The following is a 25,011-nucleotide window of genomic DNA, read 5'->3' on the forward strand; positions in this document are numbered from 1 at the left end:
TTCACTATTCGGGAAAAATACTCCAAGTCCCTAGACGATTCCCTTGCCATATGGATGTCCTTTCTCATCTTAGTTTTTTTACCTGCAAGTTCAGCGTCGAAAGCATGTTTGGCCACAAGAATTTTATTGCCACTTCTGTTCAATCTTTGTTTTTATCTATTTCCAATTGGAAGTTAGTCCAGAGCCCTACACACTCTTGTGTACAAAATACTTCACTTTTCCAGGACAGATCTGACTGCCTATAGAGGGTATCAAAAAATTGGTTTAGTCTCCGAGCGTCTTAAAGGTCTGGCTCAGTCTATTCCCCCTTGCATTGGTACACAAGTCAACCGGGCCCCCTACAGCGTGGAATAGTTTTTTGACCCCAAACTCTGCAGCCCACATGCTATGATCGCTAACGTTGTTGTTCGCAATTTTGAATTTAGACCAATTTTCCAGCAGATCAAAGTCTGTATAGATATAATTTATGGTGGACTTGTGAGTCCCACTGTGCCAAGTAGGGAGACCACCATCTGCCCCTTTTAACTTGTGATTTGGCATGGGTGAGCCCAATGAGTTCAGTGTACGGTTACACTTTCTGCCAGTGCTCACGTTAGAGTCAAATATTTCTCTTTCGAATACTGGGTGCCCCGGATAAAGAGCCACTCCCACTCCTAAGCAATTAGCATTCAGGTCTCCTGCCAAGACAACATTCACCCTATTTGGCTTGCTCTGCCAATTCAAGATGCACTCCGAGATTTGCAACAATAGCTCGGCCAACACTGCCACCCGGGGTGCCAATAAACATTAATCAAAAGGAGGTGACTGTCTAACAGCTTATTCCTTAAAGTCACCGCCAGAGCCTCAAAAGGCAAGGACGGCAAATCTGCCACTGTGATACCTAAGGTCAATCTGACCGCAATAGTCAACCTGCCAGAGGGGCGTCCCCCAATACTGGGCGTAAGAGCTTGTCACAAAACCTCATAGCCATCCAATGAAGGAGCATTCAAGAGCCAGATCTCCTGCAACAAGATACAATCTGCTTTCCTTTACAATTTTACCAGCAGAGGGTTGTTTAATAGCTGAGAATTTTCCCTTGAATTCCATGAGATACATTTTAAGTCATTACCGTCACCCTTACAACAGGGGATTACATTGGCCCTGACGTCTTTTTTATGTGCACCTCCTTCATCATGGATCTTGATGGCGCCAGAGCGTGCTAGTGACTGAGGCCCAGTCTATCTTGTTGGATGTCTTCCGGTCAGCATCATTATTCACAGACCAAGTGTGTCTTCCATCTGTGTCCAATGTGTTTTTGAGGTCCCTATCCGGCCCCACCCATCAACTGGGTCTGACACTTCAAAGTGTGTTATGTCGAAACCAAAGGAGTTTAGTTTAGATCTTTCAGACAATTAGTCTAGAATCATCCTTGAGCCAAAGGGTAAAATACAGTTGTCAACCACTTTGCGATTCAAAAACTCCACTCTATCTATGTTGAAGGAGGAAAGTGTATAGGCGCATTACAAATGCCATATCATATCATATCAAGTAGGCTGAAGGATGGAATCTCAGAAAAGATTGTTAATACATTCCCTCGATTTAAGAAGTTGTTCACATTTGTCCCAACAGAGTTTATAGCTGCACTTTGTGTACCCCCCGCCCGCTTCAACTGAGCCAAGACTGTAATTTAATTAGGTAATGGGAGGGTAGCTCAGTGGCAACGTGCTCGCCTTGGAAGCAAGAGGACACGGAGCAACACAGGTTTGATACCCAGGTCCGCGCTTAGAAACCTCTGGGTATTAAGCACGTTATGAATAACCTATCATATCATATCATAATTCTATGGGTCCAGCTTTCCCAACACTGGCCTTTAAGTGGAGGGGGGTTCAAAATGCAAAATTCTTAAATCATGCCAGTTTTTACTGTCCAACTTCCCCTAACATATGCTATTAAGTGGAGGAGGGCTGAACATCTGAAATTCTTAAATCATCCCAATTTTTACTGTCCAACTACCCCAACACAGACCTTTAAGTGAGGGGGTCTCAAAACAAACCGTTAAATCACCCTGTGTTTATTTTAATGCAAAAATGTGGGTGCAATCTTAATTTCCCATATGCATTTGTACCAATCTATAAACCAAACTGCTACCCTTTTAAGTGTGCAGAAAAATCGAAATTGCACAGCAATACATATGTAAATTGCTTTTGTTCATTGACCAGTTTGATTATTTCTTTAAGTGAAATATGTAGAAAGGAAAGAAATGTGATTGGTGTGTTCCCAACCACTTTGTGTGATTTATTTGTGTAACCAGAAGTTTAAGCATGAGTCAAAAAGAAGGTGGCGTGTGGCTTTTTTTGTGTGATCTCTGTTACCTATATTCAAAAGAAATACTAATATATTTCATGGTGGGAGATTTGCTTGACTCTATATGAGTCTTCAGTAAGCCCAGCGCTAAAAAGCTGAAGCGACCCTGATTGTGGGTGGTTAGGAACTCACCAGGTTAAGGGTGTTGTCAATATAACGCAACCATATACCCAAGCAGGAAATGTTTTCCTGCAGTGAAAGGAAGCTCATGCCGTGTTTAAATGTGCAATCAGGTGATATTTGCTGCATGCTGTGCTCCCAAGAACACTGCATTCAGTAAATACCCCGCACCTCATAAACTCTATCAGTGGGGAAACGTGGTATTCAGAAATATTTTATCATTACCACCTTATGAGGCCAAGGGTGATTTTCTTTCCCTGTGTCATTTGCATTTGTGTTACAAAGATAAATGCATAAACCTGGCAGGAGAGGTTTTGTTTTGACAGAGAATGCAAGTCCTTGCAGTATATGCCTTCTGCCCAACCTGCCCCAACTCAATGAGAATATCATTCTGGACCCAAAAAGACACCTCTCCAATTTTTACAAACATATGATTTGGAAGGTCGCATATTAATTGGCCAAATAATATGACAATGGGCCTCATTACAAGTGTGGTGGTATGGAAACAAGGGTGCCTGTAACCTTACTGACGCCTTGTTTCCGAACCGCCACACTACGAGTCTGCCTGCCGGGGCCACTGCGCCCGACAGGTCTAACCCTGGCAGGTGCATTGGCCCAGGTAGGCAAAGTTGTCACAGAAGCACCCATTAGCAATGGTGCTGGTGCTTCTGTCCCCCCTAGTGGATTCTATGGGAATGAGGACTTCCAGAATCCGGTGCCTGACTTCCTGCGCCACCGGGACTTGCAATGGCACGAGGAAGTCAGGTGCTGGCTTTGGTGTTATGGGGTTGGCGGCAACCCGCCTGTCGCACCGGTGGGTTACCGCCAACCTCATAATGAGGCCTAGTGTAGTCTATTGAGCAATTTACGGAATGAAAGCCGGATCTTTGAAGGTTTACTGACTTTGTTATGCCGAATGACGTTTCGACAAATTATTTTGCCGATTTTACCACTTTTTTACCACAAAAAATGTGGGGAGGCCCCCAGACTCCTTCTTCCACCCGCAATGCCTCACCTTCTTTATATCTTACCAAACTTACCATCTACACTTTTGCAGAAAAAAAAGTGCTAAAAAATGGGCAAAATAATTTCGGCACAATATGTCATTCGGCAAAAGAGGCTAATACCCAAACACCTACTTTTTTTATAGAGACGTTGGAACCCTTACTGTGGGTCGGTGCATTACAATAAACGCATTTCTGTAAAATTGTATTTCCAGCAATTCTAATGTACTGTCCTACATAGGACAGGTGAAAATAGCGTACATTGATTGGCTACAATTGACAGGGGCTGGCTTACCTCTCTGGGTCCTGCTGTGCTGCCGACATATCGGGGCCCAGCCGCAGCAGGCCAAGAGGCGCAGAGCTTTAGCTGCCCTGATGGCGCACGCGCGCCACACAAGCACGTCTTCGGACGAGGAAAGAAGCCATACCTTCCCCAAAGTGACCGCCCACGTGCAGCGAGCAAGGTAAACAACGGAGAATTCAGGCCATTCTTCTCGAAGCACCCAAAAGTTACGTTTGAACTTTAATTTTGTCCCCCTGTGTAGTTTTCCATCAAAATAACACAATTATGGAAATGTTGCTGGAAAGTATTTTGCCCTTGAAATGCCTCATTGCCATCAGGGCAGTCAGCTACTTCTGAATTATTTGCAGATGTCATGATAACAGCCTATTCACTTAACCCTGTGCCAGCCAATAGTGTAAACATACACTCATCTGGGATCTCTTTGCTTTGTTTTCTCAAAAGAGTTTGCCAAGCTTCTTGTACGACAGACATCTGTGGCTATGAGATCTGCCCAGGACTAGAAAGCATTGAGAAATGTATAATGTGTGTCCAGGAAAAGGAAAAAGTGATGGATGGAAATGCTTGCTTGAACCAACCTTCTCAGCTGCATGGAGCCCTCCTGGGTAGCATTTGATTCCATTGTTTTTGAGTTTGTCTGTGCGTTACAGAAGGGGTACAAGTTAAAACTGATTGGTCTATGGTTGGTGCAATGCTGAAATGTCCCAGGCAAGCACAAACACATCTAGCGTATCCCATTATGCCATGGAACATGGGGCTTTCCACTGGTTAAAAAGCTTTAGCTCAGGCCTGCTTATCTGTCAGTTTTTTATTTTTTTTATTTTGGCCTGGGCCATTTGTAGGCAGTGGCCCTCATTACGACCCTGGCGGAATTCCAAAAACGAAGGCGGAAATGTAATACCGCCATCGAATACCGCTCGTTGCGATCATGACCCGTCACCGTAAAGTACGATGCCATTAGCGACACCGTAGTGAACGCCAACGCTAACTGCACCAAGTACGCGCACGCGCGCCATGCAAAACCGTAATTTCCGCCATGGCGCAACGGTACGCGAATTCTGACCCTAGCGGACATATACTCAACGCCATCAAGCATGGCGGAAAGTACCATTCCGCCATGGTGAGAATTACGGCATCGCGAACCAACCGTACATGGCCCTACTGAGTGCCTGTACTCCACTCCCTGCCCACATTGCACAACTCCTCGTAGGCGCAATGCAGTCACACCATACAACCAGTGAAATGTACAAGTCACCCATGCATGCCAACGAACAAATGCATGCAGGGGCTCCAAGTGCCTTGTGAGTGGCCATCCATATTCGACATGACACCATTGCCGTACTGATGCAGCACAGGCATGTGAAGGTTCAAGTACACCAAAATGAACTGAAATATTCCATGAGACAAAACAACAATAGTCCCCCATCGCTTGCCACCAGTGTAAATCAACATTCAAAGCAGTATCCTGAGGGAGACTGCACCAGCCCTGTACTCTTGCCAGTAGACAAACCAACCCTCAGCATAAGCATGTACCACACAAGTTGGCAGAGTGACTGAGCAGCCAGGCTCATCTCAAGAGGGGCCAATGGGAGCTGTAGGGCACAGATGGCACGAATACAGAAGCAATTCCAATGGACCTGACCTCAGTCTCCCTCCAAGAAACGCACGCAAACACAGGCACCTGTGACCAGCCATTTTCTGATAATCCCATCATTCCACCAATCCACCTGGCTGACCGGCATCTGTTGCACAAAAGCTAATCCCCCGCCCCCGAGCATGACATCATAAAAACAGTCATAATGGCAGCCCCTATCCCTGACCTCACTGGGCGTCGTAGGCAAACGCGGCCAGTACAGTACCACACAACTCTACTCAGAAGCCGGAACCCAATGCAGATCATCTCACAATACATCGCGCCACAAATCGGAATATGCTACATCACTAGCAAAGCATAAGCCTACACGGTCAATATCTGAAGATAAATTTAATGCACATCAAAATCACCAAGCCCATACAGCTATTTGCTCATGAACTCCCAAATAATCTCCATCACTGTGGGCTGCATCCGCAATAAATGACCAGCTTCTTCTTGTGTGACGCCCTGTTCCTTCATGGTACACAGGGGCTACATTTACGTTCAAAAAGGCAACATGGAAGCGCCCAGAACCGCAGGGCCATCCCATGAAGTAGGCACTAGTCCAGCTGAAAGGTACATATGTTGCTCCTAGCCACTAGTACTGCGTAAGGGCATGTTGCCCATTGGCGATCGTCCCATAAGATCGTAATGGTGCTCCACTGATTAACTCGAAGCTGCAGGTGTCGAGTGAAAAAGCCATCTGCAGGAGTGGCGTACAGATGGCAGCGGCAAAAGGGGAGGAGATACCTGTCACCCAAATGAAAAAAAATAATAGTATGGGCATCCGAACTTCATATGTATTACTTAGTTCATTCAACACACTAAATCTACAACCATATGCATGCTAGCCCACTCAAAAGGATTAATTTCACCCAAAAATCACTTGCGAATCATAACGATATAAATCGAGGTTAATACACTATTACTAACGAGTGTTTGTGTGCATGCGTCTGTTGAAACAGAATCCATTAGATGGGATTAGTAACGTGCACAGACACAAGTGTTTGAAGGCGCGTCGAGACAGGGAGGGTTCAACAAGGGCAGATAGATGATGGACCCACTATGGCAGCTTTGCATCACATAGCGCAGTGGAAGGGGATAGATTCCAAAAAGCCATGTACATGACAAACTCTCAATTAAATCATCCGTCCATGCATCCATTCATCATTCCCTCATCCCGGTATGAAAACGCCTGAATATTTACTCACATTACATTAGAAATTTCCATTGAGTCTGTGCGTAATGCAGTCTGCAAAATCCACTGTGCTCCTGGCCGGATTACTAGTGTAGTGAAGTAACATGTATTTGGGAACGTCCTGCCTTATCGTCCACTACGCTATTGCGCATCCCATTCAATTCATATCAATCATTGCATTCTCGTCATGGCCCCTGTCCCAAGGATATTCAACAATAGAAAGTTACATTTCCAGTCAGACCTGTGGGCGTCTCCTCGCCGCTAGTTGAAAACCAAAAGCGCTGTCCTTCGAATTCCTCATTTGCAACATCACGTCGAAAAGGCATCTGTGGACGCTTGAATCCACAAATACATCTATGTAGTGCGGCTGTGTGTGAAAATGGTAACTGCCTTCAATCACTAATGGGACTCCCCGCCCGTCGGTGAACGTCGGTACAGTGCTGCATGAGGGTCCACCGTTGATCGAGTACTACATTCCACTGACCCTTCACAAGTTTGTTCGCGACTGCAAAAATAGTATGTGAAACAATGGGACCATAGCAGAATGAACATATAAACCAATATTTCACTGCCATCGGGATTAAATACATGATTGTAATTGCAAGATGCCATGCGTCAAATTGCAGCGTTGTGTGCGGGACGTGCTCGCCCAAAAGTAATTGCAGCTGGCACAGGTGGAATGAATCACCACAGGTGGAGGCTATATAGCCTGAAAACACATAAATCGCACACCCAACCCCCTCCCACAACCACACCCACTCCCAAATGCTACCGACAGGACTAGCGATGTTGGGCCTGGGGGACCTGATAGCACTGCAAGTACTCCAACTTCAAGAAGAAGAAGAACACCAACGACTACAACAACCGGCCGCACAGAGGAGACGCAGGAGGAGGAGGAGGAGGAGGGCAAGGCAGGGGCAGCAAGGCCCACCAGCACAGCCACTACCGCCACGCAGGCAGCCCGCAATCCCACGCCACCGAGCTAATCCGTTCAACCTCACTGCTGAGCAGATCCACACCCTCTACCGTTTGGACCGGGACACCATAACCGCCATTGTTGACATGACACACGCTGACCTTGTCAGCATGATAGATAGCCCAACCGCCATCCCACCCCTACTGAAGGTGGTGTCTGTACTCCACTTCCTGGCCACAGGCACCTACCAGCACACAGTCGGACAGTTGCATGGCATTTCACAGCCACTATTGTCACGGACTCTATTCCAAGTGCTTGATGCCCTCCTGAAGCACGCAGACGACTACATCTCTTTACCACGCTCGGAGCAGGAGCTTACAAACACAAAAGTGGGATTCCATGCACTTGGCGGCATACCGGGTTGCATTGGTGCCATCGACTGCACCCATGTGGAATTGGTTGTCCCACATGCCATGGAGGTCCAGTACCGCAACCGGAAACAATATCATTCTATCAATGTACAAATGGTGTGTGACTCCAACAGGATCTTTACACATTGTTGTGCCCGATTTCCAGGATCAACCCATGACTCTATGGTCTTGAGGAACTCTACAGTACCACGCTACATGGAGCGACACGCAGGGCACCGATCCTGGCTACTCGGTTAGTCTCATTTGATGCATGAGAATGTGGGGTGGGTGATGCGTCAATGACGTGGCAGGAAGGGGGGGGATGCGTACGTAGCAATGTCATTACACAAACATCCTTCATTGTCCACATACAGGTGATGCCGGGTATCCACTGAAGAGATGGCTCCTTACACCAATCCGGAACCCACAGAACCAGCATGAGGAGGACTACAACCATGCCCACTCACGTACCCGTGTAGTCATTGAACAGGCATTCGGCCTACTGAAGGCTCGTTTCCGCTGCCTCAGCAGGTCTGGCGGGGCACTCCTGTACCGCCATGAGAAGGTTGCAAAGATGGTCATGGCATGTGTCATGCTACACAACATGTGCGTACGTAGAAATGTGGCCATGCCCCCTGACGCAGAACTGCAAGCACCTGAAGATGGTCATGATGAGGGTGGGGATGTGGCAGCACCTCAAGGAGTCCGCGAGGCACAGGAGGCCCGTGAGATTCGTCAGAATATCATAGATGCATGCTTCTAGCACTCACGCCTGGTGGCTGTTACATGGACACGGGACTTGTGGCACTGTGTGTGTCTGGAACATGCACAATGTGGCCTGTACGCCAAGAAAGGCCTCGTACACAAAGATCAATGTCCACACATCTCATTGGATTAATGTGTATATATGTATGGCAAATGTGAAATGGTATTACACACCCAATCGACCCGCCACCCGAAAGAACACAACACACCCCCTCCACCCTCCTACCTCCCCCCCGAACACCAGTGTCCAGAGATGCTCATTGTCATTGGGCAGACGCTATTGCAAGCCCCCTCTCCGAGTATCAGGGGCACCCCTGCCTGTGGAGCGCAGGTTCCTCCCAGATCTACGTTGGGGGCTGCCCTGGACGGAACTTGCAACGGATGATGTCTCTGCCTGCTCACGTCCATGCATGTCCCTAAGGGTTTGTGAGAGCTCAGTGAGCACACGGCGCACAGCGGCAAGTTCACCACATACGTCTTTGGACGTCGCATGCAGTTCCCCCCTCAGGCTCTCGGTGCTTCTCTCCATTTGTCCCCTCAGGCTCTCGGTGCTTCTCTCCATTTGTACCCTCAGGCTCTCGGTGCTTCCCTCCATTTGTGCCCTTAGTGTCTCTGTACTTCGCTCCATTTCTGCCCTGAGTGTCTCAGTAGATGTTTCAATGGCTGCCTCAGAACTCCCACATTCAGCAGCATGCTCCTTGAGGAGCGTGGCCAGTTGCTGCTGTTGCACTATCATCTGCTCGAGCGACTGTTGCCTCTGCTGGGCCATGCCCATTTGCGGTGGTGTCACAGAGGGGCTGATCACCTCATGTTGCCTTGCCACAGGCCTTGTGGGGGTTGGCCAGTCGTCGTCTTGTGGGTGCCCCTGCGTGGTTTCCTCATGGTGTACGGGATGAAACATACAGGGGGATTGAGACAGGTCATGGATGGTTCCTACATCGGCAGCACCGTTTTCTGTGTCGGAGCATGCTGGCATGAAAGCAGTGTCACCTATGGTGCTGCTGCCACCAGAAGCAGTGCCTTCTGTGGCATCCATTGGGGGGACCTGTGGTGCTGCTGTTGTGGACATGCTGGCTGCTGGGGTGCCTGTTGATGTCCCCTCCAGTGTGCTGCCACTTGATTTGTGCTGCTGACGTGTCTTGATCCGTGCAGCTGAGGTGGAGGGTGTTTGGCCGTTGGTCTTGGCCCTCTTTGCAGGTGTGCTAGTAGGGGTGTCCTGAAGCTCGTCGTTTGAATCGGACCCTGTGGTGGAGTAAAGGAGGGCGAGCGTTATTTATGGGTCTGTGGTAATTGGAATGGCAATGTATCACATGCATTGGGGTGGTACCTGAGGGTGATTTGGGTCAGGGCCTTGGAGGAGGTCTCATTTTCGTGTGGATTGAGGGTGCAGTTATTTTGCAGCCTGCAGTTAGGGTGTGCATGCTGCACATGTAGAGGGTGTTTTTAGGATTTGTACTTATTTATGTATTTAATCTGACTTTTAAAGGGCGCTATCATGGCAATGTATGTGGACGTTCTCCTGGACATGTGTTTCTATTGCACTATGGGGACACATGGTACTTCACATGATTGGACATTGTGGATTTAGCATTGTTTTATTTGGGCCACCTACCTGATTCTTCGGATGTCTGCACTCCTTTCTCCATCCCTCCGACTCCCTCTATGCTCTCCATTCCAATGGTGGAGGCACAGATTTCTTCCCAGGGGGTCAACTTGATGGGTGATTCCGATCCTCCCCCGGTAGCTGTGGCAATGTTGCGGTTGGCAGAAAGTATGCTCCGGACGCGTATCCGCAAGTCGTCCCATCGCTTTCTGCATTGCTGTGGGTTGCGGGGTGCGGTCCCCACCGCACTTACCCGCTGTGCCACCAGGGCCCATATGGCCTTCTTGTTCGCAAGTGCCGTCCTGGTCATTTGCTTCGAGAAGACGACGGCAGCGTTCTCCTGGAGGGTCTCTGTGAGCACGGTGAGTTCCTCATGGGAGAAGTGGACCTGCCGCTTGCGATCGCACGCTTTTTTAGCAACTTTTCCCATATTTATTTTTTTATGATGGGGAGGCTAACGGGTTGGGATGTGTCTCTGGGTCGGATTTTTAATGGTTGTGTTGGGATTCTGATTTTATAGGTGTACGGCGTGCTGTTTCCCGTTCCGGCCCCATGTTTTCACTTCCGTTTCCGTGTATTTACGGTGACCGTAATTTGCGCTGACCGCTCATTACGGTGACCGCTAAGATGGGTGGCGGACTTGCACCTAGGGCGGCGTACGACGGCGGTATGGGCCATTTTGGGGTCATTTCCGCCATCGCGGACTTTGCACTTCCGCCATGGCGTGATGCTCGTGCCCGATGGGTCGGAATTAGCCGCACTTTGCTCCATCGTGCAATGGCGGAAACGCTATTTACGCTATGGCGGTCATGTCAGTTACTTTCCGCCAGGGTCGTAATGAGGGCCAGTGATGGGTTTTTCATCGCCTGTATGTTGATTTTCATCACCACTACCTCGAAAAGGGAAACACCTTACTCCAGCAGATCTTTAGAGGTCAGCCCACTGCTACATCTTAGCGATGTATCCACACTTAATTTCTGCAAGCGCAAATGGTAGCACAAATAGTAGTGCAAATAATGGCACAAAAGTGGAGCAAATGTAGGCCCACGTGCATCTAAATAGTGTGCATATCAGAGGCACGCATGCTGTGGCATCAAAAAACAGAGCATCACTCCAGAGTGCAACTAACCTCAAAACATCCAATAACCAGGAAGCAGCATCCTCACACCAGAGGAGCATTGTAACGGCCGCAAGCAAATCCAGAAGCATCCAGAGTCTAAGGAGGCCATCCAGCCAAAAGGAAGGAGGGAAGGATAGTGAGAAGGACCTCTTGTGCCAAGAAGTAGCGAGGAGTCAGAAATGAGGGGCAGACACAAAGTGGTAATATTTTCAACATCATCCCATTTTTTATCTGAAAGAGGGTTGGATAAAGGCCTAACTTCCCCTGTCCCAGAGGAAATGTCCCTTGCTATGAGACTAAAACTAAAGCTGGGTGACCTTGTGTCCAAACTAAATCTGACCCTCACACTAACATACACAATCAAAAGGTGCAAGGTAAATGTTCTGAATTTCAATTCAACAAAAATGTGCAATAACTTAAACATATAACTTCAACAAAAATAATTGCTTCAACAAAAACAATCATCGTGTCCAGGGTTTGGTTTCGTTCCCCTGGATTATTTCAGGAAAATTGTTCAAAATGTTCTGTTTCAACAATAGTCGCTTGAAGGCAATGAAAATGTCTCATGAAAATGTCTCTTTTGCCTAATACTTTCTTTAGGATAGCAAAACAAATGTCTCTTCCACAACCCTACTTGGAATGTAACAAAGAGAAAGTCTCTCCTAGTCTTTCAGGATGGAAAACAGAATGGGCCTCATTACAAGGTTACCGGTCTGGAAACAACGGTAGCGGTAAACCCGTCACCCCTGTTGTTTCCGGACCGGCAAACTACGAGTTCTGCAGGCGGGTGTGTTACTCCCACCAGGTCTCACCTGGCGGGAGTAATGCCAGCCGCCTGCAGACGGAAATGGAAACACTGGCACCGTTAATTACGGTGCTGGTGTTTCCATGGTCCCCATTCCCATGGAGTCCATGGGAATGGGGATTTACAGAATGCCGGCTCCGGAATTACTGGAACATCAGGGCTGTAATTCCCCAGTAATTCCGGCAACTCCGGAGCCGGTAAATCACTACGGGTCCGGCAGCAGCCTGCCGGTTTTTCCGGCACGGCTACCGCCGGACTCGTAATGAGGCCCAATGTCTTTTCCACAACACTGGATGGAATATAGCAAAGGAAAGTCTTTCCTAATTTTCAGGATGGTTAAACAAATGTCTTTTCTCATCTATTGGTTATAGTATGGCAAAAGGGAAGTCTTTTCTAATTCTCTGGTTGAAAAAATGTTCAATTTAAACAGCTTGATATGACAACGGTTCTCTTTAAGCTAATGAGGAAGTTCAAGTTGAAAGTCTTCTTCGATTCCCTCGAGGAAGACTCCACCTTGGAAGAATCCTCTGAATACTTGGAGTTTAATCCTAAATGTACATTCAACCCTCCTATTCAAAATCATGCACTCACTGTTTTTAAGAAAACAGTGTTGGAAGACTTCAAGAAAGTCCATTTTAATATTAAGAGACACAGCAATTTTACCTGCAGAGAACGACAAACCCTTAAGAACCTACTTGATAACACGGATATCATTTTCAAACCTGCCAACAAGGGAGGGGCACTTGTCCTCATGAAAAATCTTGACTATCTCGAGGAGGTGGAACGACAACTCATGGATGCAGAGACATTCAAGGAAATCCAATTTAACCCGACCAAGAGTGTGAGGGTGTTAATCCAGGAGATATTAAATGATGCAGAAAACAGAGGAGTTATCTCTGACAAAACCCGTACATTTATTGATAATACACACTCCATCATCCCGGTGTTCTACTCCAGGATGTCCAATTATTGCAGGGACAGGATGTTACAGCCATTGATCCAAGACACCGACACATACATAAAGGATACCATGCACTTCTTGCAAAGATTCAAGGGGACACAATTTGTAAATGGTAGAGATACACTATTTACAATGGACGTGACCTCTCTCTACACCAGTATAGTGCACAAAGCCGTCCTAGAAGCGGTTGAATGGTTTCTGTTAAAATCTGACAACTCTTTGTACTAACATTGTTGAAGCTTGTCCTGATGAACAACCTCTTTAAATTTCAAGCCAGGTATTTCTTACAACTCTCAGGTACACGCATGGGGGCTGCTTTGGCACCGAAATATGCCAACACATTTATGTTCTATTAGTAGACCGTACACGTACTTACCTCCCCGAGATGGATGTGTCATCTCTCCATCTTTGTATGCTACAATGATGCGTTTTTGGCATTTGGACAGGTCCACCAGCGCAATTACAAGAATTCTTTGAAATGATGAACAGGGTGCATTCGAGAATCAAATTTATGACTCAAACCAGCAAATCTGTCATCAATTTCCTGGATGTGGAGATCTACAGTGAGGGCCACAATCTAGCGACCAGGATTTTTTAAAGATACATAAGGAACATCTCTGAAACTGAGGAATACAAGAGACAATCCACGTCCCTTCAAAAGAAATTCCGGGAGAGAGGAGAGAGGCTACAGCCCCACCTTAATCTCTAACATTGAGGACACAGTTGAAGCGAAACTCTCCTTATTCCCAAACCTCCTAATAGGAGTGAGCCTTTTGTCTATGTGTCTTTTGTCACCTTCCACTCAAAGTCACAGAATCAAAAAGATCATACAAAGAAACTGGCCTATGCTCCAGATGGCAATAGTTTCAGCATTATCTTGGGAGATCAAGGGTCTTAGATGTGCCAGTAGTTTTATGTAATAAGTGCAAGAAGAAACCAGGCTGCTAACATGTTGCTTCATGGAAAGTCGCTGATCGAATGTGCGCAGCCTTTTCCCACTCTCCTTCTCCAGTCTGTCAGCTGCAGGTGATGTCCAGGTTTAAATGTCCCACACAGCTGATTTTGATCTTGACAACTAGACTACACATTGTACTTGGTGTCATATTCCCTCCACATTTACTCCTTGCTCCTCTTCGTCGTGTCTGTACTTGTGGCTTTCTGGGACTTGGAGTCCAAGGAAGTTTCAAATGTTTTTAAGTTACATTGTTGAACAATGGTATTTAAATCACAATCACCATGAACATTAGATGGTACATAACAAGATGCCATCAAAGACTCTCCAATCAAGGTTTCCTCCTCACAGAAAGAGGAAGAACACTGCATCCCTCACATCAGAGTCACCACTTCCCCGGTATTCATTTACTCCTCCATAATCCTCCCTCCTGACACCTCCCCCAGGGTCAAGAACAGGTAGCGGCTGCTTTCCCTGGTCATGTGGGAGGACACCATCACTGGGGAATCAGTGATGACTCTGCAGGATTCATCACAAAGTTTACCCAGCAAGAGCTGGATGTTATGGTCAATTTCATGTGGACCATGAAGAGACACTGAGCAGTCAGTATGGCCAGAGACCAAGCCTTACAGTCAATAAATTCCTTTTGGCACTAGTACACACAAAGTCTTAATGGCCTTGGAGTAGTGGTATGCACCTCTAAAGGAGTAGAGAAGCAGTGGTGTGACATAAAAAGAGGCGTACCAAGTAAAAGGGGGCAAACCTCCTTGCCCATTCCATTGCCACAGGGGCAGGCCTATCGTGTGACATAACCCTCATACCTGTGGAGTAGAAAATAGCAGGCATGCTTTAGACCATATCAGTGGAGGGCATCGAAGGACCAGATACTGCTGCACCAGCAACATGTGAGAGACACTACATGAGGGGGATGTCACAATTTGTAACAATAGGTCCTTTTGACATGCAATGTGCAAAGGAGTGGGAAGGTAATATGGACAGCCTAGTAAGTGATATCTCACAGAAATCACTAGGATGCCCATGTGTTGCCCCAACCCCCAAAAGGTGTAGCCATCCATGATGACAGGTACATAGTTGCATCACACTGCCACTGGTAAACTGCAGAGACATTACATGCCACATGGACATCAATCCCAACGATGCATATGGAAGGGATGTGTGACATGGCAATACTGGTACATGTTGTGTCAAATATGAATGCCCACTGATTACGGCTTTTGAAATGCCCCTCAATTAGAATACACATATGTATCTAGCATAGGGTTGCAACAATTTCACACATTCCCAATCTATGTCACAGATGCTACACAACTGGATGCCAGGGGAGAAACCACCATTTAAATGTTGAGGGGGACCAATATTGCTAGAGGTGCATTTAGGATTGTGCTCTTGGAGCAGTTTATCAGAAGGTCTTCTCAAAAAGACTATGTGGTCACCATTGAAATGTAAATTAGATATGCACAGTAACAATATGGTTGCAGCCTGCAGGAAGAAATGAAGGATCTGTCACTTGTGGTACAGTGGAACTTGGAATCTGTGAATAATCTCTCCCAGTGGTATAATTGAACTTAGAAGGTGTGAATATTATCATCCAGTGGTATAGTTGAACCTGGAATCTGTGAATAATCTCTTCATATGATACAACTGAACTTAGAAAGTGTGAATAATATCATCCTGTGGTGTACGTAAACTTAGAAGATGTGAATAATCATCCTGTGGCATAGTTGAACTTAGAATGTGTCCCAACCTGGGGTATAACTGAACTGAGAAAGTGTGAATAATATCACCCTGTGCTACAACCTAATTAGAAAGTGTGCCTAACTGTGGTATAACTGAACTTGGAAAGTGTGAATAATATCATCCAGTGGTATAGTTGAACCTGGAATCTGTGAATAATCTCTTCATGTGATACAACTGAACTTAGAAAGTGTGAATAATATCATCCTGTGGTTCAGTTGAACTTAGAAAGTGTACCTCAGGAAACCCTTAACTCCCCCCAGGTTGTTGCACCTATGCAGGACGCAGACAGTGGGCCTCATTCCGAGTCCGGCAGTAACCCTGCCTGTGCTACCTGCGGGTTGCTGCTGGACTCGGAATCATTTACCAGCGCCTGACCTCCCGGGGCCACCGGCTCATTCCGAGTCTGGCAGCCGGGAAGTCAGACGCCAGTATATTAGTAAATACCCATTTCCATAGAGTCCTATTAGACTCTATGGGAGTGGGGACACAGGAGTACAGGCACCGTTGCTAACAGTGCTGGTGCTCCTGTGAAAAGTCTGCCTACCGTGATAGCTGTGCCCGACAGGTGTTGTAGTTTGCCGGTCCGGAAACAAGGGTGATGGTGTGTTTACCGACACCCTTGTTTCTGGACCATCAAACTTATAATGAGGCCCAGTGACATGAACCTAGACATGCCACCTTTGGAAGGAGATGGTGAGGCAGTGATAGTAGTAGAGTCACCAATGGAAACTCAGGATGAATGTGGATGTGCCGAGCTCTGCCGCAACAGGAGCCTCAACTCTGCCAGCAGATGAAAGGTTAGCACTACCACAACAAATGAACTGTTACAGCAAGTTACAACACCCAGACGCCTAGGAAGGGGTGCATGCACAAAGAGGCAATGGATAACCCCATACACGACCTGGTGAGGAGGAAATTCGCCAACACCAAGTCACAGTGTGTACCCAGTTGACTTTCATCTGGGGGAGCACTCTGGGGAGGGCCTACAGAGCATCTCAAGAATTGCAGGAAGGCCATGTAGGCAGGACTCCAGGTAACACGAGAGTAGCGCAGGGCTAGGCAGGAGGAGCTATGGGAACCCCATGATGAATTAGGTGAAATCAGAATTAGCATGCAGTGCAAGACCCAGAGACTGGTATGACTCCAGAGGTGCCAACATGATGGAAGTATGGCAGCAGCAAAGAGGATTGCAGCTGTTGAGGGATATGTGGCTGTGATGGTCAACGGCTGCAATCAGAACTCTTCTCCAAGTGTTGCGTCAATTGAACTGCATCCACGAAGTGATGCTGTAGTGTTGAACATGCCATCTGCTCCATTGGAAAGAGAGGAAGGACTAGAAGGGTTGACTACATCTCTGAGGAGAAGTAAGCACCATGCACCCAAATTACTGTATGTGGAAGTCAGTATGTACATTATCTGCATAAATCTCTATTTGCTATTCTTGCATAGGTGTTCTGTCTCTGCCGGGATACAATCAATGGCACCAATGAGAAACCCACTATGTAATAAGAATGCCTTCACTATGTCAGCCCTTGTACGTGCATCATGGGTATTGTGATGAAAGGATCACATGAAGTACCTGGTGTATTGCCCTTGACTGGGAGGGCTTGGAGATCCCAAAGAGGATGCCACTTATCACCTAGAAGGAGCCTGTAGCAAAGGAATGCAAGGCTGAAAGTGCCTTTGCTAGTGGCGGTATAGTAGGGCCTCACATTGTGGGTGTGGTAAGGGCCCCCTCCCACTGACTCACCATCTCCAGTATGCTGTAGGGTGGGAAGCGGTACCTCTGGGGGACCTCTTCATCAGACAGATGGAATAAAGTGATCCTCATCCTATCAAACCTTTTCCTTTTCATTCTCCTCATCCTCATCTGTCGGCGCAGCAGCATGATACCTACTGAATTGACCATTTTGGAAATGTGTACTGGTCTCTCTGTGCTGTTGGTTGTGAATTATGTGACCTGTGTGCTTCTTTAATTAGACAACTCATTTGCACTCTTTTCTGGGCCACTTTCTCAGCATATGGAAGGAGCTAATGTAGAAGGCCATTTTTTGAAACAAAGACGGTGGTCTGGTTTTGTGAATCCTGATTTTGGTGCTTCTTTGCTCACTTTCTGTTGTCACTCCCCCTGTACATTTAGTGTATTTGCAGGCTTTCTTCCCACTTTGCGCATGTTTTGCGCGCATTTTAGGCTCCTTTTAAGAACTGGCGCACCTCTGAGACGTGATCGAGAAGGTAGGAGCTTATCGGAAAAGTGGACCTACGCGCTGATCTGTTGTCTCTTAGTTTGCCGAGGTGATTTCCTGCACCCTGGCATTGAAGTTCCAGTGGGAAAGAGCTCCTGAAGTCCCAGTGATTGTACAAGTGGAACATTGGGTTTGGAACCACCGTTGCAATGGCGCTGGATTTGGCGGTTGCCAGTTGGTATAGTGTTACCATGGGTTAGGTCTCAAATAACTACTGGACACAGTTGTAGGCTTGAGTTTGGTAGATTTTAATGGTGCGTTGGTCAGAATACAATGGTCGCCAAGGTTGTGCAGACATGATTGTATACAGTTGCATATATGCCATATGCTATTTGCATGTCAAGAGTGTCATGCAAATAGCACATGGTATATATACAACTGTATACAATCATGTCCCATAGTAAAACTATAGCAACTGGCAACCGCCATATCCAGCACCATTACAACGGAGGTTCAACCCCAATTTTCATCTCTGAGACGTGCTCTTCTGTGAATATGGTGCATCCATTTGTGGAGCATCTTGGATTTTGCACAATTTTTTATTTTTGAGAATCTGCCCCATGATCTTTGATAGTACATAGGTCTTTCAAAAGATGGCAGGCACTGTAGGAGTTTGCATTTATAAAGGTATATATACAATTCTGGAAACTAATTGCAAGTGAAACAAAAAGAAAGATTACGGGAATACATCAGAAAGTAGTATCACCTCAAACTAATGGGTCATAAACGATTCCAAACTTTAGAATGCTAACAAGTCCACATTACACAGCAAGGCGAGTAGTTGTATGATAACGACCCTAGTAGATATAACGAGGATGGATCATGTGCTACACCGATTAATTCCTATAACGTTTGATGAGGCAAAACAGTCTCCAGGATAGGCTCAAATCCAGCCAGATGTTTTTAATTATGTTTAATCAGTTATTTCAGTGGGTTCATAATTTTAACATTCTCACCCGGTTTTAGTGAATGCTTCAGCACTCTGGAGCAATGCCTAATCCTGCCACTACTACCAAGAAAATATGTAAGACTGGGGAGAGGGTCAGTTTACTTTGATTGTATGGATCGATTGTCGTTCAGCTGAGTATTAAGGGATAAACTATGGGGAACTTTAACAGAAAAGGGCCTCGACAATTGCATTCAGTCAACTCTGCAATAACTAGGTCTGGCCTCTGGGGAGGTACGTGTAGCTTTTTTGTGCACAGTGTGCAGGGTCAGTAATGCAAGGTGGACAACTGTTTGCTGTTTTATCAAAGTATGCCATTTTATTGTACAAATAATATTAAAAAATGCATCACTTTCCCGCCTATGCTGAGGAATTGCCTGCCTAAACAAAGCTAAGGGAATACACTCTAACACAGGAATACTGGCCCTCAAACTAAACAACAAGCATGCAAAGAAAATATATGGCAATACAACATGACATGAATACCATTCACAGTTCCTAAATGACCTTCTAATGTCCTGGGTAATTTCCCTTCCCCAGGATTCAAAGTTGCTTTTGCAAATGTCCAAGCAAAGAAAGAAAAGGTCTTGAATCTGTTCGTAATGTTTTAAAGTCAAAGTAAAAATGCATTTAATAAAGTTCCCCTGACAACAAAGCTCTTCTCCTGGGTGAAATATCCACTTTCCACTTCTAGCCACAATAGTACCAATGGTAATCCTGGTCACGATGCTTTATCACCGCTTTAGGAAGATTTGCCTAATTCAAAAGAAAGTGCACCATCCACACTGTCAGCAATATACAGTTCTTGTTCAACAGCTAGGACTTCTTAAATTACACGTTTTAGCGTTCACTATGGTATATTTAGCAGGATGAATTTTTTGTGTTGCTGCTTCCACGTCAACAACCAAACTTCTACTTCTTTTACCATGAGAACAGTTACCTCTTGTCGCACAGTAATCCACCTTGTTTGGTCTACTGCAATGTTGCATCCACTGACCATTATATATACCAACACAGCTTCAGTCCTTTGGAGTTACTACCACAGCTTCAATAATTTAGACAGGCTTTGACAAGATGTACTTAAACGTACGTCAACACCTTCTGGTAGACAAGGCACTCTTCCTCTGAATATCTACTTTCAAAAGGGGCAGCCTCTTTGCTGCTCTTGTCTGTCTGCCATACTGGTAACCCGTATTTGCCTTCAAGACTCACTTCTCTCTCTTCTCCACAGTCTTTGGCACTATAGGTTGTATCTATTTCAAAATAGTCTTTACAAGCAGCCTGTTTCCCTTCCCCAGCTTTACCTGCACCTTTCTGCCAATTAAAAGCCCAAGTTATTATCCAGAGGTCTTGGTGCCACTCTCTTAGTTTCAGGTAATGCTTGCACCCTTGGAACTTAGGCCAATTAATTGTTAGTAACTTTCCAATACAGTTATATTGCTTTCCCACTTCAAGAAAGGTTAGTATTGCTGTCAATTGGGGAATACTCTTGGCTTGGGCAATGGTTGTTATCTGCTTCAATGATTTATACATTTAAACGTCATGTGCAGGAAAGGTATGCCTTGTTAAAGTAGAGAATATAGTAATAGTATTTCTTTAGAAATCGTAATTAGGCACACACAACCATTCCTTGTTGTAGTTTTCAGAGTTTAAAGTTGTCAAAGTTCGGTTTGATATTGTATTCCCTTTTAACGTGAAGGATAGAGTGCAGTCCTCCTTTGGGAACTACAATTAGGCACACGCGACCACTTCTTGTTAGTTTTCAGAAGTGAAAGACTTTGACAATGGGTTTAGGTATTCGGCAATGGTCTTTGCTACATTCACTTTCTTTAATTAGTGACACTCAACCACTCCTTTGAATAGCATCTGTCGTATAATGGTGAACAATGGATGTATGCAGCTTTGCTTTTCCGACGTGAGTAAACAGCCTTTTCATTCACATGCTCATGCTACATTTTCTATTATGGAGGTACTTCAGAGTAACAGTCTTAGAACAGTGAACAAGGGATGTAAGTGGTCTACGCAAGTAAACAGCATTTTCATTTACACGCAAGTGTTACATTTCCCATTGTTCAGGTATTTGATATTTAATAGACAACTTCTACTCGCTTTACTCATACGCGAGTAAACGGGGTACTGGATACTGTTGACGGCAATGCTTGTGCAAGGTATTAGAATGCTTTCTTCTTTCCGCAACTGCTACTACTACTACTACTATGGCTTGCATTCCACTCACAGTTCCAGTTTCCTCTTCTCCTTCCTATTGCCTGCACCCGAGGGGGCCTTTTATGCCTCTCAGGTTCCTTCACGTGTGGGCTGTTAGGCTCAATTGCCTGACTACTACAATGGCTGTTAGGCTTAATTGCCTGACTGTTGCAACTACATGCCTCTCCAGCCCTCTTCCTCATCCCAGTACTTCTAGGATTATGGGACATGTAGTCTCTTTCTACATAAATTGTTTTGTCTAGCATTTGAGTACAATTTAAGGATAGATTTATTTTCCCTGAACTCATAAAAAGATGGACAGTTAGAACAAGGTGTTATAGAGGAAGGTAATTTATTTAAGACAGCATTTCCATACACCTTTTTATGATACCTTTGGGAGTAAGAAGGGTGTTTAATTTAGGATACTTTGAAAGATTCTTCTGTTCTAGGGATTTGTTGCGATTTAATAGATTTTATACTCCTGGTGACAGGTCTTACATGTAGATCAGGGACATCATAATGGCAATAAGTCACTACCTGTTTTGGCAACCCAGAAAGGTATTTTCTTTCAAATAATGTGTCTCATCCCACGGGATCTCCTCACCATCCTTGGGCCTGGCTCCTCCTAGGTGATCCTTCCGCATTACAGCACCTGAGGTCAGGATCAGGAAGCATCTGCCTTTTCCTGGCTACCTGGCAGGGGATTTTAGGCAGGGTTTCAGTGAGGGATCCGTAAGATTTTTCACAACACCTAGTGTGCAAAGGGTGTATCATAGCGTCACTCTTGTTCAATATTTATATTCACTTTGAATTCAAGCCTCCTAATAGACACTTCTGATACGCGCAAGCCACGCCAGAGAAATGTAACAACACTAGCTGTTCCTGGCGTAACATACGCCGTTCTAGCATAACTTAAAGGTCAATATAGGTTGGTAATTCAAAGTGTCACTTCTGACTCCCCTTTTTAAATATCAGAATTACCACCAATCACTTTCAAGAAGGGGGCGGAGGACCCTGTGACCTATTAGTGGCAACTGAAAAGGCTAAACGTATACGTAACTGTCTTCCTTTGAATTTGAAAGGCATATTTGTACCAGATGGAATGAGAGGTATGTGCGGTATAAGAACAGTATCTAAGTTCCATCGTTTACACAGGCCTCTATGATGTGTCTTTGTAGATGCGTAATTGTCAACCTTGTTCCATTGCAGAGTCCCTGTGATGGCATAAGATTGCGCAGTAGCATAATAACAGCACCTACTTTCAGTTTTAGCTTGTGAGGAGGCATTTGTCCTACAACGTTTAACTTTTTAGAGAATTAAACTTTGAGTAATTAACTGTTCTTTGACACTGGAACTGCTGTGCCCTGAGTGAAGAGTAGTGGGGGTGAAAAGAAGTAACTTGAAATTCTTCTGAATGTTTGCGATAGTGGAAGGTGACCGCATAGAACCATGCTCATTCTGTTTGTTAAAATGATAGCTGTTGTTAAATTGGAAGGTCACACAAGGTGCACTTTGCCATTTGGACAGCAGAGGGCACCTCACTGATACATTGGGCCTCATTACACGGTAGGCGGTGGACCAAGGTGCTATTAGCACCTTGGTCCATGCCGGTAAATTACCGGCACCGCCTTTGCGGAAAGGGGAATTACCGCCCTACTCCAAGGTTGGTGGGGCGGTAATTCCCCCTTCCACCATTGCCCTTCCCCATTCCCATTTTTGCCCCATAGGGCATAATGGGAATGGGGAAGGTGCTAATTACGGTACCGCAAATTTGCGGTGCCGTAATTAGCACCAAGGTCCCTTTGCGGGTTGGGTTTTAACGCCTGCAAAAAGCAGGCGTTAAATTCCCCAACCCGCAAAGGGACCTCGTAGTACGGCGGTAAGGGTTAACGGTCACCGTTACCATTAATGGTGACCGTTAACCCTTACCGCCGTCCGTGTAATGAGGCCCATTGTATGAGTTAAGTACAGAAACATACGTAAGCGTTTTATATATATATATAAATACATATATATATATATATATATATATATATATATAGATTATTATATGCCAATGATTCTGTCCTCCCTGCCACAAACCTGAATGCGCAACACAGATTTGATGGATATGTTGGATGGAAGAAAATGGAACGATGGTTAGCACAGAGAAATCCAATGTTATGTGCTTGAGAACAGCAATTCAAGACTGTGGAGCATCAAAATTAATGTAATGGTAAATGTTTACAAAAAGTTAAATAATAGGTACGTTTTGATGATAAATTAAGATGGCAGTCCCATTTAAAGAAACAAGAATCCCAAGTAACAATGATTTATTAAGATGGGATATTGGATTCGTGTTCAAGGGAAAATAGTGAATAGTCTAAGTCTAAAGCCATTGTATGATGTGGCCTTAACTTTTCTGGAAGTGGAAAACCAAAGCCATTAAGGGGCTCAGAGACGATGGCAGCTCACTGAAGGAGCTCCTTCCCTCTTGCCTCAAGGCGCCGCTCTAGCAATGAAGAAATGAAGCTGAGCACTCTGAAAAGATTGGGTCGAGGCGGGTAAGTAATTAAAGCATAAGCTTTATTCTTATAGCAGGCCCGCAGGGAGCACACATCAATCCGTGGCTCCGCCAACCGTCACTCGCGTCTCGCCTCGCGCCCGCAATAGAATCTAAGTGAGTCATGATGCGGAACAGCGAGTGACGGCAAGCGCGAGCCCTGTTATTAAACAACATCTCTACATATCTCCCCTCCTTAAAACAAGTAACATAATAACAAAACCATTTGTGAAAAACACTCTAATTAATATTCCCAAAAAAAAAATATTAAACAGCAGAATCTAAAATATTTAGTTGCAATGCAACTAGAAAACAAAAGTATTTGATACAATGCTAAAAATTCTATAATGATAATACATGGATTAAAAGAAATTCCAAGAATATCAAATACAAGATATAGTTCAACCAAGATATTCTCTCATCCAACCTGGTTTTCTAACCATTCTTCCTTTTGAAGTAACACTCTCACTTCCCTCACACATCGGCTCCAGATCATAACCAACTTTATCTTTTGACTCTTCATACATCCCACTCTGACCCCCGAGTTCTTCATTCATTCTGCTCTGGCAATCTACGTCATTATCCTCAGGTTGATATATCTCATTAGCTTTTGCTAGTCTTCCCTTTGACCAAACTTCACCTCCTTCTAGAATAACAACACCATTTCTTACAGCAGAAATAATTTTAGGTCCTATAAATTTGCTTTCAGTACATTTTTCCACAACCCTAGGATTTTTAATGTATACCTCTTCACCTACATACCATTCACGCTCCTTTACTTTCTTCCTGTCATCAAAATGTTCTTTGTTCCTTCCGTGACCTACCCTTATTAACTTCGTAATCTCTTCTCTATCAATCACAACCGACCTTGCCAAACCAAGCCAACCTGGACATAACTTAGTCCCTGGTTCTCTCCCTTTGAGAGAAACAAAAGGTGCAACCCCAGTAATAGAGTGTGGAGTGGTTACATAGCTCCACGTCACATGCTTTAACACCTCTCTCCATGGTTGTCCCTTGTTCAAAGCTAATTGAATACCGGCCTTGAGGTACCTATTTACTCTCTCAACCAGTCCATTAGCTCTGGGATGGTATAACGCAGTTCTTGTGTGTGTAATACCATAACTAGATAGAAAACTCTTCATTTTCACTGAAACAAATTGCACACCATTGTCCGTTACCAGTT

This window comes from Ambystoma mexicanum, chromosome 9 (genome assembly GCF_040938575.1).
Source record: "Ambystoma mexicanum isolate Mex_15411 chromosome 9, UKY_AmexF1_1, whole genome shotgun sequence".
In the NCBI taxonomy this organism is placed as follows: domain Eukaryota; kingdom Metazoa; phylum Chordata; class Amphibia; order Caudata; family Ambystomatidae; genus Ambystoma; species Ambystoma mexicanum.